The sequence below is a fragment of the Coregonus clupeaformis genome, chromosome 35 (genome assembly GCF_020615455.1).
Source record: "Coregonus clupeaformis isolate EN_2021a chromosome 35, ASM2061545v1, whole genome shotgun sequence".
NCBI lineage: Eukaryota > Metazoa > Chordata > Actinopteri > Salmoniformes > Salmonidae > Coregonus > Coregonus clupeaformis.
In genome coordinates, this window is record NC_059226.1 from 40,049,153 (window position 1) to 40,069,012 (window position 19,860).

Here is a 19,860-nt window from a genome sequence, read left to right on the forward strand (position 1 = left end):
ACCCTGTATTTCTCTCTGAGGGGCAATAAGAACCCTGTATTTATCTCTGAGGGGAAATAAGAACCCTGTATTTATCTCTGAGGGGCAATAGGAACCCTGTATTTATCTCTGAGGGGCAATAAGAACCCTGTATTTATCTCTGAGGGGCAATAGGAACCCTGTATTTATCTCTGAGGGGCAATAAGAACCCTGTATTTATCTCTGAGGGGCAATAGGAACCCTGTATTTCTCTCTGAGGGGCAACATGAACCCTGTATTTCTCTCTGAGGGGCAATAAGAATCCTGTATTTATCTCTGAGGGGCAATAATAACCCTGTATGTATCTCTGAGGGGCAATAAGAACCCTGTATTTATCTCTGAGAGAAAACAAGAACCCTGTATTTATCTCTGAGGGGCAATAATAACCCTGTATGTATCTCTGAGGGGCAATAAGAACCCTGTATTTATCTCTGAGAGAAAACAAGAACCCTGTATTTATCTCTGAGGGCCAATAATAACCCTTTATTTATCTCTGAGGGGCAATAGGAACCCTGTATTTATCTCTGAGGGGCAATAAGAACCCTGTATTTATCTCTGAGGGGCAATAGGAACCCTGTATTTATCTCTGAGGGGCAATAAGAACCCTGTATTTATCTCTGAGGGGCAATAGGAACCCTGTATTTCTCTCTGAGGGGCAATAAGAACCCTGTATTTATCTCTGAGGGGCAATAGGAACCCTGTATTTCTCTCTGAGGGGCAACATGAACCCTGTATTTCTCTCTGAGGGGCAATAAGAATCCTGTATTTATCTCTGAGGGGCAATAATAACCCTGTATGTATCTCTGAGGGGCAATAAGAACCCTGTATTTCTCTCTGAGGGACAATAAGAACCCTGTATTTATCTCTGAGGGACAATAAGAACCCTGTATTTATCTCTGAGGGGCAATAAGAACCCTGTATGTATCTCTGAGGGGCTATAAGAACCCTGTATTTATCTCTGAGGGGCAATAAGAACCCTGTATTTCTCTCTGAGGGACAAAAAGAACCCTGTATTTATCTCTGAGGGACAATAAGAACCCTTTATTTATCTCTGAGGGGCAATAAGAACCCTGTATGTATCTCTGAGGGGCAATAAGAACCCTGTATTTATCTCTGAGGGGCAATAAGAACCCTGTATTTATCTCTGAGGGGCAATAGGAACCCTGTATTTATCTCTGAGGGGCAATAACAAAACTGGTGTTATTGTACAAAGTTTGGAGGCTTGAGTTCAACCAAATAAACCCTTCATTCATAATATGTCATACAGACCTGACCACATATCAGATGTAGATGCCCCACAAGACAAGATACAGTACAGATGCAGATACAAATACAGTACAGATACAGTACAAATGCAGATACAGGTACAGATACAGTACAGATACAGTACAGATACAGGTACAGGTACAGGTACAGGTACAGGTACAGATACAGATACAGTACAGATGCATATACAGGTACAGATACAGATACAGTACATATACAGTACAGATACAGATACAGTACAGATACAGATACAGATACAGTAAAGATACAGTACAAATGCAGATACAGTTACAGATACAGTACAGATACAGGTACAGGTGCAGGTACAGGTACAGATACAGATACAGATACAGATACAGATACAGATACAGATACAGATACAGATACAGATACAGATACAGATGCAGATACAGGTACAGATACAATACAGATACAGATACAGTACAGATGCAGATGCAGATACAGATACAGATACAGATACAGATACAGATACAGATACAAAAACAGTACAGATGCAGATGCAGATGCAGATGCAGATGCAGATACAGGTACAGGTACAGGTATAGATTCAGTACAGATACAGGTACAGATACAGGTACAGATACAGTACAGATACAGATACAGTACAGACACCGTAAAGATACAGATACAGATACAGATACAGATACAGTACAGGTACAGGTACAGGTACAGGTACAGGTACAGGTGCAGGTGCAGATGCAGATGCAGGTACAGGTACAGGTACAGGTGCAGGTGCAGATGCAGATGCAGATGCAGGTACAGGTACAGGTACAGGTAAAGGTGCAGGTGCAGATGCAGATGCAGATGCAGATGCAGGTGCAGGTACAGGTACAGATACAGATACAGATACAGATACAGATACAGATACAGATACAGATACAGTACAGATACAGTACAGATACAGTACAGATACAGAAACAGAAACAGAAACAGATACAGAAACAGGTACAGGTACAGATACAGATACAGATACAGATACAGATACAGATACAGATACAGAAACAGAAACAGAAACAGAAACAGAAACAGAAACAGAAACAGGTACAGGTACAGGTACAGGTACAGGTACAGGTACAGGTACAGATACAGTACAGATACAGATACAGGTACAGGTACAGGTACAGGTACAGGTACAGGTACAGGTACAGGTACAGGTACAGGTACAGGTACATATACAGATACAGATACAGATACAGATACAGATACAGATACAGAAACAGAAACAGAAACAGAAACAGAAACAGAAACAGAAACAGTACAGACACAGGTACAGATACAGTACAGATACAGATACAGATACAGATACAGATACAGATTCAGATTCAGATTCAGATTCAGATTCAGTTACAGATACAGATACAGATACAGATACAGATACAGATAGAGTACAGATTCAGATACAGTACAGATACAGAAACAGATACAGTACAGATACAGGTACAGGTACAGGTACAGGTACAGGTACAGGTACAGGTACAGGTACAGGTACAGATACAGATACAGATACAGATACAGATTCAGATACAAATACAAATACAAATACAGATACAGATACAGATACAGATACAGATACAGTACAGATACAGATACAGTACACATACAAATAAGTACAGATACAGATACAGTACAGATACAGTACAGATACAGTACATATACAGATAAAGATACAGTACATATACAGGTACAGAAAAAGTACAGATACAGATACAGATTCAGATACAGATACAGATACAGATACAGATACAGATACAGATACAGATACAGAACAGATACAGTACAGATACAGATACAGATACAGATACAGATACAGATACAGATACAGTACAGATACAGAAACAGAAACAGAAACAGAAACAGATACAGTACAGATACAGATGCAGTAGAGATACAGGTACAGATACAGTACAGATACAGATTCAGATACGGATACAGATACAGATACAGATACAGATACAGATACAGTACAAATACAGATACAGTGCAGATACAGACACAGTACATATACAAATACTGTACAGATACAGAAACATAAACAGATACAGTACAGATACAGATACAGATACAGATACAGATACAGATACAGATACAGATACAGGTACAGATACAGATACAGATACAGATACAGATACAGATACAGATACAGATACAGATACAGTACATATGCAGATGCAGATACAGATACAGTACAGATACAGTACATATAAAGTACAGATACAGATACAGATACAGATACAGTACAAGTACAGATACAGATACAGATACAGATACAGATACAGATACAGATACAGATACAGATACAGATACAGATACAGTACAGATACAGATACAGATATTGATACAGTACAGATACAGTACAGATACAGTACATATGCAGATGCAGATACAGGTACAGTACAGATACAGTACAGATAAAGTACATATACAGATACAGATACAGTACAAGTACAGATACAGATACAGATACAGATACAGATACAGATACAGATACAGATACAGATACAGATACAGATACAGATACAGTAAAGATACAGTACAGATACAGATACAGATATTGATACAGTACAGATACAAATACAGTACAGATACAGATACAGATACAGTACAGATACAGTACAGATACAGTACAGATACAGATACAGATAGAGATATTGATACAGTACAGATACAAATACAGTACAGATACAGATACTGATACAGTACAGATACAGTACAGATACAAATACAGTACAGATACAGATACTGATCCAGTACAGATACAGTACAGATACAGATACATATACAGTACTGGTACAGGAACAGGTACAGATACAGTACAGATTGCTGTTTGTGTAAGACTGGTGCATAAAGAGTGCAGTTCAAGAAGCTGTGGTTGCATCCTAAATGTCAGCCTATTCCCTATAGTGACCAGGGCTCTAAAGCCATGCCCTATATAGGCAATAGGGTGCCATTTGGGAGCAGACCCTATCTCTCATCACTTGTAACACATGACTTTACACAGTAGTACATGGTCTTAAATGACTTAACATAGTAGTACATGGTCTTACATGACTTAACATAGTAGTACATGGTCTTACATGACTTAACATAGTAGTACATGGTCTTACATGACTTAACATAGTAGTACATGGTCTTACATGACTTAACATTGTAGTACATAATCTTACATGACTTAACATAGTAGTACATGGTCTTACATGACTTAACATAGTAGTACATAATCTTACATGACTTAACATAGTAGTACATGGTCTTACATGACTTAACATAGTAGTACATGGTCTTACATGACTTAACATAGTAGTACATAATCTTACATGATTTAACATAGTAGTACATGGTCTTACATGACTTAACATAGTAGTACATGGTCTTACATGACTTAACATAGTAGTACATGGTCTTACATGACTTAACACAGTAGTACATGATCTTACATGACTTAACATTGTAGTGCATGGTCTTACATGACTTAACATAGTAGTACATGGTTTTTACATGACTTAACATAGTAGTAAATGGTCTTACATGACTTAACATAGTAGTACATGGTCTTACATGACTTAACATAGTAGTACATGGTCTTACATGACTTAACACAGTAGTACATGGTCTTACATGACTTAACACAGTAGTACATGGTCTTACATGACTTAACATAGTAGTACATGGATCTTACATGCCATAACATAGTAGTACATGGTCTTACATGACATAACATAGTAGTACATGGTCTTACATGACTTAACATAGTAGTACATGGTCTTACATGACTTAACATAGTAGTACATGGTCTTACATGACTTAACAAAGTAGTACATGATCTTACATGACTTAACATTGTAGTGCATGGTCTTACATGACTTAACATAGTAGTACATGGTTTTTACATGACTTAACATAGTAGTAAATGGTCTTACATGACTTAACATAGTAGTACATGGTCTTACATGACTTAACATAGTAGTACATGGTCTTACATGACTTAACACAGTAGTACATGGTCTTACATGACTTAACACAGTAGTACATGGTCTTACATGACTTAACATAGTAGTACATGGATCTTACATGCCATAACATAGTAGTACATGGTCTTACATGACATAACATAGTAGTACATGGTCTTACATGACTTAACATAGTAGTACATGGTCTTACATGACATAACATAGTAGTACATGGTCTTACATGACTTAACATAGTAGTACATGGTCTTACATTACTTAACATAGTAGTACATGGTATTACATGCCATAACATAGTAGTACATGGTCTTACATGACTTAACATAGTAGTACATGGTCTTACATGACATAACATTGTAGTACATGGTCTTACATGACTTAACATAGTAGTACATGGTATTACATGCCATTACATAGTAGTACATGGTCTTACATGACTTAACATAGTAGTACATGGTCTTACATGACTTAACATAGTAGTACATGGTCTTACATGACATAACATAGTAGTACATGGTCTTACATGACTTAACATAGTAGTACAAGGTCTTACATGACATAACATAGTAGTACATGGTCTTACATGACATAACATAGTAGTACATGGTCTTACATGACATAACATAGTAGTACATGGTCTTACATGACTTAACATAGTAGTACAAGGTCTTACATGACATTACATAGTAGTACATGGTCTTACATGACTTAACATAGTAGTACATGGTCTTACATGACATAACATAGTAGTACATGGTCATACATGGACATTCTATAAAGGCATGCATGACTAACACTTTTTTTTTTGGTATTTCAGATGAGCTGATGTAGGGTGACTTGAAATAAGGGAATCTTTCATCTTGTGTGCGATACAGTGGTCCCTTTAAAATGAGTCAGCATTATTTAAACCTCCACCCCCATACCCTTCTATACCCCCGCGAGCCACATTAGCCCAAGTAATTATACAGAAGACACACACCAGGATCCCTTGTTGCCATGGAAACCAAGCTCTACGGAGGTGGGGAGGTGGTGGTGATGTGTGTGTTTGTGTGTGTGTGTGTGTGTGTGTGTGTTGATATCATACGACAGATCCCCTTCATCTGAGGAGGATGACTGAGACCTAGGCCCAGCCTCCATTCACTCTCTATTCCACATATTAGTGTACTATACTAGCCCTGGTCATTTGCGATAGGACTATGGCCTATTAGCCTATGTTATGTGGACCTACAGATCCCCCACAAGAGTAGTTAAGAATACATGTAGCTAGATACAGTAATATAAAGTAGTTAGATAGAGTATTATAAACTAATCTAAGAGGTATGGTTACATGTAGTTAGATACAGTATTATAAATTAATATAAGAGGTATGGTTACATGTAGTTAGATACAGTATTATAAATTAATCTAAGAGGTATGGTTACATGTAGTTAGATACAGTATTATAAATTAATCTAAGAGGTATGGTTACATGTAGTTAGATACAGTATTATAAATTAATCTAAGAGGTATGGTTACATGTAGTTAGATACAGTATTATAAACTAATCTAAGAGGTATGGTTACATGTAGTTAGATCCAGTATTATAAACTAATCTAAGAGGTGTGGTAACATGTAGTTAGATGCAGTATTATAAACGAATCTAAAAGGTGTGGTTACATGTAGCTAGATACAGTATTGTAAACGAATCTAAAAGGTATGGTTACATCATGTAGTTAGATACAGTATTATAAACTAATCTAAGAGGTATTTATAATTATAATTCCATATAGGCCTATATAACCCTATAAACTCGAACAGGTGTACTTTATTCAATATCACTTGGATTAAAATAGGCTCTTATCAAAGATTCATAAAATGGAAAAATATATATATGCCAATACGACATTTTAAATATGCATAGTTTGCCTCACGTTATGTTTATGTATTGTTTTGAATAGGCCTATACAAACGTAAAAGTAAACTGGAAGTGTGTCGCTGAAGAAGAAGTGATGATAGGCAACCGTAAGAATCGGCTATAGACAATCTTTAGAACGGTTGACGAAAGTTTTTTTTTCCTCATTGAAGTAATTTAACCGACCCATTTAACTACAACCGTCCGATAATTCGTTACAGTAGCCTATAGCCCCTATTGCAATATGTTGACGACAACAGACGTAACAAGCGAGAAACGTTTACGAACATGCGTTTACAAAATTGTTGTAACCTACCAACTGGCTTTCGAGAGCTGAAACTCCTTGATACATATCGAACTTCTGGACAAAACGTCATCTTCGAAACAGTTACGGTAAGTAGGGTGCAAAAACTTCTCATCCGGTAAATCTTTAGGTACATTTTTAATATCTATGAGTAACACTGAAATTATGCTGTGGCGAGTTCTTAGTTTTCAGGCGAAGTCTTTTTACGGTGGCCTAATCTCCGTTAGTTCTAGAAATCCTCCTCAAAACTCTGGAAATGTCCAAAGTTTTCTCTGAGTAGAGAGACTGATGAACTCTCGTGCCCTTTAAGCTCGAGCAGCAGACACCGACACTCAGATATGCGATAAAACGCTGGTACACAGACAGTGGATCAGCAGCACCGACTGTATGAACAGCAGCCAGGGCGCAAAAACACACTCACACTCACACACACACACACACATTAATAGTTGTATTGAAACAAATTACCTTGATAGACCTAGTTTCCTAAACATATATTTTTTATCCGTTTCTGTTGAAAATGTAATTAGTAAACTGCTCACTAGTTAATTTAAGTAGCCCAATAACCTTAGCTATATAACAGTTCAAGTTAAACATGTCAGTGAAAAGACGAGATTGACTGAACAGTGGTTTCATTGGCTGGACCTGCTTTCAGGAATTGCTTTGAATGTGAAAATCCTTCTATTGAAAGGATACAATGGGACATAGCACACAGGGGAAACTGGAAGAATTCACAAAAACTAAACAGCTTCAGAGTCTTTTAGCTATGAAAGAGGAGATGGTTGGGCAGGGGACTAAATTTAAACGTTTCCTCTCTGTCCTGTTTCTGGCCCATTGTCATCTTATGGCGTTCTCCCTTCTACACAGGAAACAGTGGATCTTACTCTTACGGGGGCGAACCCTCTTTGGCTGACAATGGCAGGAAGCCTGTCTGAATATATGTAAATATCTGTGTGTATGTGTCCCCGCCCACCTATGGTCCTGGAGCACCTTGCTGTTTAGGAACTGGGTGATTTATCCTCCATCCTCTTCCTCTGTAACTCACACTCTACTGTCATCATCCTCTTCCTCTGTAACTCACACTCTACTGTCATCATCCTCTTCCTCTGTAACTCACACTCTACTGTCATCATCCTCTTCCTCTGTAACTCACACTCTACTGTCATCATCCTCTTCCTCCGTAACTCACACTCTACTGTCATCATCCTCTTCCTCTGTAACTCACACTCTACTGTCATCATCCTCTTCCTCTGTAACTCACACTCTACTGTCATCATCCTCTTCCTCCGTAACTCACACTCTACTGTCATCATCCTCTTCCTCCGTAACTCATACTCTACTGTCATCATCCTCTTCCTCTGTAACTCACACTCTACTGTCATCATCCTCTTCCTCTGTAACTCACACTCTACTGTCATCATCCTCTTCCTCTGTAACTCACACTCTACTGTCATCATCCTCTTCCTCTGTAACTCACACTCTACTGTCATCATCCTCTTCCTCCGTAACTCACACTCTACTGTCATCATCCTCTTCCTCCGTAACTCATACTCTACTGTCATCATCCTCTTCCTCTGTAACTCACACTCTACTGTCATCATCCTCTTCCTCTGTAACTCACACTCTACTGTCATCATCCTCTTCCTCTGTAACTCACACTCTACTGTCATCATCCTCTTCCTCCGTAACTCACACTCTACTGTCATCATCCTCTTCCTCTGTAACTCATACTCTACTGTCATCATCCTCCTCCTCTGTAACTCACACTCTACTGTCATCATCCTCTTCCTCTGTAACTCACACTCTACTGTCATCATCCTCTTCCTCTGTAACTCACACTCTACTGTCATCATCCTCTTCCTCTGTAACTCACACTCTACTGTCATCATCCTCTTCCTCCGTAACTCACACTCTACTGTCATCATCCTCTTCCTCCGTAACTCATACTCTACTGTCATCATCCTCTTCCTCTGTAACTCACACTCTACTGTCATCATCCTCTTCCTCTGTAACTCACACTCTACTGTCATCATCCTCTTCCTCTGTAACTCACACTCTACTGTCATCATCCTCTTCCTCTATAACTCACACTCTACTGTCATCATCCTCCTCCTCTGTAACTCACACTCTACTGTCATCATCCTCTTCCTCTGTAACTCACACTCTACTGTCATCATCCTCTTCCTCTGTAACTCATACTCTACTGTCATCATCCTCCTCCTCTGTAACTCACACTCTACTGTCATCATCCTCTTCCTCTGTAACTCACACTCTACTGTCATCATCCTCTTCCTCTATAACTCACACTCTACTGTCATCATCCTCCTCCTCTGTAACTCACACTCTACTGTCATCATCCTCTTCCTCTGTAACTCACACTCTACTGTCATCATCCTCTTCCTCTGTAACTCACACTCTACTGTCATCATCCTCTTCCTCTGTAACTCACACTCTACTGTCATCATCCTCTTCCTCTATAACTCACACTCTACTGTCATCATCCTCCTCCTCTGTAACTCACACTCTACTGTCATCATCCTCTTCCTCTGTAACTCACACTCTACTGTCATCATCCTCTTCCTCTGTAACTCATACTCTACTGTCATCATCCTCCTCCTCTGTAACTCACACTCTACTGTCATCATCCTCTTCCTCTGTAACTCACACTCTACTGTCATCATCCTCTTCCTCTATAACTCACACTCTACTGTCATCATCCTCTTCCTCCGTAACTCATACTCTACTGTCATCATCCTCTTCCTCTGTAACTCACACTCTACTGTCATCATCCTCTTCCTCTGTAACTCATACTCTACTGTCATCATCCTCCTCCTCTGTAACTCACACTCTACTGTCATCATCCTCTTCCTCTGTAACTCACACTCTACTGTCATCATCCTCTTCCTCTATAACTCACACTCTACTGTCATCATCCTCCTCCTCTGTAACTCACACTCTACTGTCATCATCCTCTTCCTCTGTAACTCACACTCTACTGTCATCATCCTCTTCCTCTGTAACTCATACTCTACTGTCATCATCCTCCTCCTCTGTAACTCACACTCTACTGTCATCATCCTCTTCCTCTGTAACTCACACTCTACTGTCATCATCCTCCTCCTCTGTAACTCACACTCTACTGTCATCATCCTCTTCCTCTGTAACTCACACTCTACTGTCATCATCCTCTTCCTCTATAACTCACACTCTACTGTCATCATCCTCCTCCTCTGTAACTCACACTCTACTGTCATCATCCTCTTCCTCTGTAACTCACACTCTACTGTCATCATCCTCTTCTTGAGGTTTGAAAAGGCTTCTGAAGTTTCTAATTACCTATTTGAAATTTCAGACTTTATTTTCCCCTTACAAAAAAATATAAACCCCTATAAAAATGTCCATTAATTAATTATAATCCACATAATAATTCACATTTCCTGTTGCTGCAGGATTATTTTCCTGCTGTAGCAATCTGTCTCAAATGAAGGGACCTATACACTCTAAGTGGCAGCAATGTCAAGTATTGTAATGTCTGATCCTCTTCTTGCTCTATCCCTTCCCCTTGAATCCGTCGTTCATTACCCTGACCGTTTAACTGCTTTATGTTTATGGTTAGAAACATCTCTGTCTGAGCCAGCAAGAGCCCTCTCTGTCTCTGCCCCCTGCCACCTGCCTCCTTCTCTCACATTCACTCACTTCCTCACAGAAGCCAGGCAGCTTTCCTGTTGTCCCCTCCAGTCAGTCACAATGCACACATCCTGATCCTGCCCTAAAGCTCAGTCTCTACTGTGGTCGTTCTCAGTCTAGCTCAGACCTGCCCAACCCAGACACATTACACCAAACACATAGACATTCACATATACAGTACATTACACCAAACTCAGCTCAGACATACACCGACTACACACAGGGACACACTTTGACGAGTGATTAGAAGAGAGAGAGAGAGAGAGAGAGAGAGAGAGAGAGAGAGAGAGAGAGAGAGAGGGAGAGAGAGAGAGAGACCAATGTTTGACCAACTTAAGCTATAGGTCTACCGTCCTACAGATGTTTGAAATTAAAACATTTTTTAAGGGGAATATACAGTGAGGGAAAAAAGTATTTGATCCCCTGCTGATTTTGTACGTTTGCCCACTGACAAAGACATGATCAGTCTATAATTTTAATGGTAGGTTTATTTGAACATTGAGAGACAGAATAACAACAAAAAAATCCAGAAAAACACGTAAAAAATGTTATAAATTGATTAGCATTTTAATGAGGGAAATAAGTATTTGACCCCTCTGCAAAACATGACTTAGTACTTGGTGGCAAAACCCTTGTTGGCAATCACAGAGGTCAGACGTTTCTTGTAGTTGGCCACCAGGTTTGCACACATCTCAGGAGGGATTTTGTCCCACTCCTCTTTGCAGATCTTGCGGATCTTCTCCAAGTCATTAAGGTTTCGAGGCTGACGTTCGGCAACTCGAACCTTCAGCTCCCTCCACAGATTTTCTATGGGATTAAGGTCTGGAGACTGGCTAGGCCACTCCAGGACCTTAATGTGCTTCTTCTTGAGCCACTCCTTTGTTGCCTTGGCCGTGTGTTTTGGGTCATTGTCATGCTGGAATACCCATCCACGACCCATTTTCAATGCCCTGGCTGAGGGAAGGAGGTTCTCACCCAAGATTTGACGGTACATGGCCCCGTCCATCGTCCCTTTGATGCGGTGAAGTTGTCCTGTCCCCTTAGCAGAAAAACACCCCCAAAGCATTTATGTTTTCACCTCCATGTTTGACGGTGGGGATGGTGTTCTTGGGGTCATAGGCAGCATTCCTCCTCCTCCAAACACGGCGAGTTGAGTTGATGCCAAAGAGCTCGATTTTGGTCTCATCTGACCACAACACTTTCACCCAGTTCTCCTCTGAATCATTCAGATGTTCATTGGCAAACTTTAGACGGGCATGTATATGTGCTTTCTTGAGCAGGGGGACCTTGCGGGCGCTGCAGGATTTCAGTCCTTCACGGCGTAGTGTGTTACCAATTGTTTTCTTGGTGACTATGGTCCCAGCTGCCTTGAGATAATTGACAAGATCCTCCCGTGTAGTTCTGGGCTGATTCCTCACTGTTCTCATGATCATTGCAACTCCAAGAGGTGAGATCTTGCATGGAGCCCCAGGCCGAGGGAGATTGACAGTTATTTTGTGTTTCTTCCATTTGCGAATAATCGTACCAACTGTTGTCACCTTCTCACCAAGCTGCTTGGCGATGGTCTTGTAACCCATTCCAGCCTTGTGTAGGTCTACAATCTTGTCCCTGACATCCTTGGAGAGCTCTTTGGTCTTGGCCATGGTGGAGAGTTTGGAATCTGATTGATTGATTGCTTCTGTGGACAGGTGTCTTTTATACAGGTAACAAGCTGAGATTAGGAGCACTCCCTTTAAGAGTGTGCTCAGCTCGTTACCTGTATAAAAGACACCTGGGAGCCAGAAATCTTTCTGATTGAGAGGGGGTCAAATACTTATTTCCCTCATTAAAATGCAAATCAATTTATAACATTTTTGACATGCGTTGTTCTGGATTTTTTTGTTGTTATTCTGTCTCTCGCTGTTCAAATAAACCTACCATTAAAGTTATAGACTGATCATTTCTTTGTCAGTGGGCAAATGTACAAAATCAGCAGGGGATCAAATACTTTTTTTCCCTCACTGTATAAGAGTGCCACTGTATAAACCCTAGCAGAGTTTGGTCCTGTACCTTGGCTGTTTGGTGTGTGAATATACAGTATGCAGGCTAGCTACTGCTCTAAGGGTGTTTGAACTGTGTGTGAATATACAGTATGCAGGCTAGCTACTGGTTTCAGGGTGTTTGAACTGTGTGTGAATATACAGTATGCAGGCTAGCTACTGCTCTAAGGTTGTTTGAACTGTGTGTGAATATACAGTATGCAGGCTAGCTACTGGTTTCAGGGTGTTTGAACTGTGTGTGAATATACAGTATGCAGGCTAGCTACTGGTTTCAGGGTGTTTGAACTGTGTGTGAATATACAGTATGCAGGCTAGCTACTGCTCTAAGGTTGTTTGAACTGTGTGTGAATATACAGTATGCAGGCTAGCTACTGCTCTAAGGGTGTTTGAACTGTGTGTGAATATACAGTATGCAGGCTAGCTACTGCTCTAAGGGTGTTTGAACTGTGTGTGAATATACAGTATGCAGGCTAGCTACTGCTCTAAGGTTGTTTGAACTGTGTGTGAATATACAGTATGCAGGCTAGCTACTGCTCTAAGGGTGTTTGAACTGTGTGTGAATATACAGTATGCAGGCTAGCTACTGCTCTAAGGGTGTTTGAACTGTGTGTGAATATAGCTACTGATCTTAGGCTTCACATTTTCAGAACAATTGGCGTCTTCCTGTGCTTCCTGTGACATAGTCCCGACTGACTGCAGGGATAGATAGAGATAACACACACACACGCACACACACACATACACACACACGCACACACATACACACAGGACACAATTTAGCTACAAACAGCTGTAATGATTTCAGCAGTCATTGTCAACGCCACCTAGGGAAAACAGAGTGTATGAAAAGAAGAGAGAGCAGACGATATGAGGGTCAGATATGTTATGTTGTGATATAATATTATAAAAGCCTGGGAACTTGATTCACATACCATAGCTAGCTCATTTGAGTGTCGTACTGTTTGTTCATACTTGCTATGGCATTTACACGTGAACGTTTGTGTTGAAATATGTTTCAAGAAGCACATGAGGATGACCTGTTTAGACTTGTTAATGTAATTCTTGGAAAGCTGATAACAGTCATGTATACTATTGACAGATTGGTTAAAGGGATACACACACACACACACACGGTCAGGATATGAAATATATACGGTAGAGGAGGGTTAGATAAAATTACACTGGCATTCTTCACATTCCCTCAGAGCAGGGTTAGCAGGGTCCCAAATGACCCCCTATTCTCTATAGAGTGCACTACTGTTGACCAGGGACCAAAAGTAGTGCGCTATGTAGGGAATATAGGGTGCCATTTGGGACGCAGAGGCAGACCAGATCTACATTCTTCCCTTGGCCTGTCTGCTCATGGCCCCATCACTGCCCAACACACACACACACACATCACTGCTAACCCTAACCCTAACCCTAACCCTAAACCTAACCCTAACCCTAACCCTAACCCTAACCCTAACCCTAACCCTAACCCTAACCCTAACCCTAACTCTAACCCACTGACACAACTGTTATTTCTTATCTGCTTAAAACAATGCTGTGAGAGGAGTTTCAGAAGCTTTGCATATTGTCTGCACACACTCACGTGCACATCATACCCCTCACAACATCACGTTTAGAGTGGGAGGAATATTTAATGAGGACTCTGAGGGAGTTTATGTAGTGGTGACAGTGGGGGGAGAGGGCCAGGCTCTGCTATCTACCTTATCTAGAGGAGAAAGAGGAAGAGGAGAGAGAGGGAGGGGAGAAGAAGGAGAGGAAGAGAAAGAGGAGAGAGAGGAGGGGAGAAGAAGGAGAGGAAGAGGAGAGAGAGGGAGGGGAGAAGAAGGAGAGGAAGAGAAAGAGGAAGAGGAGAGAGAGGAGGGGAGAAGAAGGAGAGGAAGAGGAGAGAGAGGGAGGGGAGAAGAAGGAGAGGAAGAGAAAGAGGAAGAGGAGAGAGAGGAGGGGAGAAGAAGGAGAGGAAGAAAAAGAGGAAGAGGAGAGAGAGGAAAAAGAAAGAGAGAGTTCTTAGCACTATCAGTAGGAATCTCAAAACAGGAAGGCCAGCTCCAGTAAACAAGAGCAGAAGAAGAGGAGCACAGTTCTACTTCCTGTCCCAACTACAGAGGAAACAACTGATTTTTTTTGGAATTCTAATCGGGACCAACACACTCTAGCAGTCGACACTGAATAAAACCCACTTCCACTGGCTATCTGAGGAACTCTTCTCTTAATAACAGGACTATCAGGACTGCCTTATGGCATTATAAAACTTCTTAGCAGCTCACCTTAATATAGTCTAATAGGCATGTATTGTTTCTTGAACGGTGTCCTGACTTTCAGTGTTTAGTCTGTTCCCTTTAACATATTTCTGTTCTGTTCAGAAGAATGGCGCCGGAGGAGATGGCTGCCGTTTTACGGGCTCCTAACCAATTGTGCTATTGTGTGTGTTTTTTCGCGTTATTTGTAACTTATTTTGTACATAATGTTTCTGCCACTGTCTCTTATGACCGAAAAGAGCTTCTGGATATCAGGACAGTTCGATTGAGATTGCGTCATCTGTGGATCTGTTGGGGCGGTATGCGAATTGGAGTGGGTCTAGGGTTTCCGGCATGATGGTGTTGATGTGAACCATGACCAGCCTTTCAAAGCACTTCATGGCTACCGACGTGAGTGCTATGGGGCAGTAATCGTTTAGGCAGGTTACCTTCGCTTTCTTGGGCATAGGGACTATGGTGGTCTGTTTGAAACATGTAGGTATTACAGACTCGGTCAGGGAGAGGTTGAAAATGTCGGTGAAGACACTTGCCAGTTGGTCCACGCATGCTTTGAGTACACGTCCTGGTAATCCGTCTGGCCCCGTGGCTTTGTGAATGTTGACCTGTTTAAAGGTCTTGCTCACATCGGCTATGGAGAGCGTGATCACACGGTCGTCCGGAACAGCTGGTGCTCTCATGCATGCTTCAGTGTTGCTTGCCTCGAAGCGAGCATAAAAGGCATTTAGCTCATTTCGTAGGATCGGGTCACTTGGCAGCTCGCGACTGGGTTTCCCGTTGTAGTCCGTAATAGTTTTCAAGCCCTGCCACATCCGACGAGCGTCAGAGCCGGTGTAGTAGGATTCAATCTTAGTCCTGCCACAGCTTCTGCTTCACAAATTGTTTTGTGCTGTGTTTATTTACACAATTGTTATGAGTCATTTTAACAACAAGCATGAGGCCGATTTTCTGCAGGGTTGGCAAATGACATCATCATTGTGTCTGACACAAGTGGACATTAGGTCATTAATTTTCATTGACAAATCATTCAAACAGGTCCAGGACATCACCAGAATCATCTCCTGTATTCACACTCCTGGTAGGTTACATTTGATTGTTTTCAATGACAAATATTGAGTAATATGGTATGAAGTCATTCACAGTGAGATTAAGATGGAATATACACTACCGTTCAAAAGTTTAGGGTCACTTAGAAATGTACTTGGGTTTTTTTGTCCATTAAAATAACATAAAATTGATCAGAAATACAGAGTAGACATTGTTAATGTTGTAAATGGCTATTGTAGCTGGAAACGGCTGATTTGTAATGGAATCTCTACATAGGCGTACAGAGGCCCATTATCAGCAACCATCAGTCCTGTGTTCCAATGGCACGTTGTGTTTGCTAATCCAAGTTTATCATTTTAAAAGGCTAATTGATCATTAGAAAACCCTTTTGCAATTATGTTAGCACAGGTGAAAATTGTTGTGCTAATTTAAAGAAGCAAAACAACTGGCCTTCTTGAGACTAGTTGAGTATATGAAGCATCAGCAATTGTGGGTTCGATTACAGGCTCAAAATGGCCAGAAACAAATAACTTTCTTCTGAAACTCGTCAGTATATTCTTGTTCTGAGAAATTAAGGCTATTCCATGCGAGAAATTGCCAAGAAACTGAAGATCTCGTACAACGCTGTGTACTACTCCCTTCACAGAACAGTGCAAACTGGCTCTAACCAGAATAGAAAGAGGAGTGGGAGGCCCCCGTGCACAACTGAGCAAGAAGACAAATACATTAGAGTGTCTAGTTTGAGAAACAGGCGCCTCACAGGTCCTCAACTGGCAGCTTCATTAAATAGTACCCGTAAAACACCAGTCTCAACGTCAACAGTGAAGAGGCGACTCCGGGATGCTGACCTTCTAGGCAGAGTTGCAAAGAAAAAGCCATATCTCAGACTGGCCAATAAAAATAAAATATTAAGATGGGCAAAAGAACACAGACACTGGACTTTTTCTTTGTATGAACTTCATTGCGCAGCTCGAATACAAAGTCGTCATTCTCTGTTCTCCATGTCCAACTTTCAGAACAGTGTTTTGAATTTTCAATTCCATGTTTCACTCACTGGGTTTACCATGTTTTCCTTCAATATGCCTTGCTTAAGTTATTCAGTGACTTAGGCCTACTCCCTTGTGCATGGGATGACACATTGAATACAATTCGGAGTTTAGTGGTCAGTCTCTTTTATGACTGTGTGATGTGGAAGGCAGTAGGTAGTAGGATTCTCTGTATCTTCGTTGTCCACCCGTTTCACAATTCCCTGCCTTTTGTAGTCCTGAACAACTTTGTTAGACTTCTCACATAGTGGAACTTTCTTAAAAAACGTTGTTTATGATGCACTCTTATAAAAACAGGTTCCAACTTCCATATAGAACCAAAAAGGGTTCTGTCGCTTGCTTCATATATGAAGCCCTTAAAAGTTCTATATAGAACCGTTTTATAGGGTTATTTGATCAGAACCCTAGGGGTTCTTCTTAACTGAACCAAAATTGGTTCCATATAGAACCATGTATGGTGCCATTTATGAATTATGGCTACTAATAAATAGCAATATTTCTAGCTAAGAATATAATATATTAAACAATTAATTAATGGACAAATGAATGCCAGTATAGTTTTGAGATTTGATTGTCATTATATGCAAACATAGTTTGGAAATATGCACTGGTGGCCAGGGAGGAATCTTTGTTTGAATGATGGCCCATGACAATCTTGATACCAACTCTGGCTGACTTCTTTATGGAACAGTAGCCTGTGGGTTGATGCCTGGCTGGGTTGTTGCCTGTCTGGGTTGTTGCCTGGCTGGGTTGTTGCCTGGCTGGGTTGTTGCCTGCTGGGTTGTAGCCTGGCTGGGTTGTTGCCTGTCTGGGTTGTTGCCTGTGGGTTGTAGCCTGGCTGGGTTGTTGCCTGGCTGGGTTGTTGCCTGGCTGGGTTGTTGCCTGGCTTGGTTGTTGCCTGGCTGGGTTGTTGCCTGGCTGGGTTGTTGCCTGGCTGGGTTGTTGCCTGGCTGGGTTGTTGCCTGGCTGGGTTGTTGCCTGGCTGGGTTGTAGCCTGGATGGGTTGTTGCCTGACTGGGTTGTTGCCTGGCTGGGTTGTTGCCTGGCTGGGTTGTTGCCTGGCTGGGTTGTTGCCTGTGGGTTGTAGCCTGGCTGGGTTGTTGCCTGTCTGGGTTGTTGCCTGTGGGTTGTTGCCTGGCTGGGTTGTTGCCTGGCTGGGTTGTTGCCTGGCTTGGTCGTTGCCTGGCTGGGTTGTTGCCTGGCTGGGTTGCTGCCTGGCTGGGTTGTTGCCTGGCTGGGTGTTGCCTGGCTGGGTTGTTGCCTGGCTGGGTTGTTGCCTGGCTGGGTTGTTGCCTGTGGGTTGTAGCCTGGCTGGGTTGTTGCCTGTCTGGGTTGTTGCCTGTGGGTTGTAGCCTGGCTGGGTTGTTGCCTGGCTGGGTTGTTGCCTGGCTGGGTTGTTGCCTGGCTTGGTCGTTGCCTGGCTGGGTTGTTGCCTGGCTGGGTTGTTGTCTGGCTGGGTTGTAGCCTGGCTGGGTTGTTGCCTGGCTGGGTTGTTGCCTGGCTGGGTTGTAGCCTGGCTGGGTTGTTGCCTGGCTGGGTTGTTGCCTGGCTGGGTTGCTGCCTGGCTGGGTTGTTGCCTGGCTGGGTGTTGCCTGGCTGGGTTGTTGCCTGGCTGGGTTGTTGCCTGGCTGGGTTGTTGCCTGTGGGTTGTAGCCTGGCTGGGTTGTTGCCTGTCTGGGTTGTTGCCTGTGGGTTGTAGCCTGGCTGGGTTGTTGCCTGGCTGGGTTGTTGCCTGGCTGGGTTGTTGCCTGGCTTGGTCGTTGCCTGGCTGGGTTGTTGCCTGGCTGGGTTGTTGTCTGGCTGGGTTGTAGCCTGGCTGGGTTGTTGCCTGGCTGGGTTGTTGCCTGGCTGGGTTGTAGCCTGGCTGGGTTGTTGCCTGGCTGGGTTGTTGCCTGGCTGGGTTGTTGCCTGTGGGTTGTAGCCTGGCTGGGTTGTTGCCTGGCTGGGTTGTTGCCTGGCTGGGTTGTTGCCTGGCTTGGTCGTTGCCTGGCTGGGTTGTTGCCTGGCTGGGTTGTTGCCTGGCTGGGTTGTAGCCTGGCTGGGTTGTTGCCTGGCTGGGTTGTTGCCTGGCTGGGTTGTAGCCTGGCTGGGTTGTTGCCTGGCTGGGTTGTTGCCTGGCTGGGTTGTTGCCTGGCTGGGTTGTTGCCTGTGGGTTGTAGCCTGGCTGGGTTGTTGCCTGTCTGGGTTGTTGCCTGTGGGTTGTAGCCTGGCTGGGTCGTTGCCTGGCTGGGTTGTTGCCTGGCTGGGTTGTTGCCTGGCTTGGTTGTTTCCTGGCTGGGTTGTTGCCTGGCTGGGTTGTTGCCTGGCTGGGT

The 19,860-nt window shown here is 42.4% G+C and overlaps 1 protein-coding gene across 4 annotated transcripts in view; it reads right to left on the reverse strand.

The window, feature by feature from the left end:
* The window catches only part of LOC121539616, an 89,831-nt gene extending 82,055 nt beyond the window's left edge, over positions 1-7,776 (reverse strand). For all 4 annotated transcript variants that reach the window (XM_045211093.1, XM_045211095.1, XM_045211094.1 and 1 more), the window contains exon 1: positions 7,478-7,776. The gene's annotated coding sequence lies outside the window, so the exon portion shown is untranslated. The remainder of the gene's footprint in view (positions 1-7,477) is intronic.
* Positions 7,777-19,860: the final 12,084 nt, after the last annotated feature.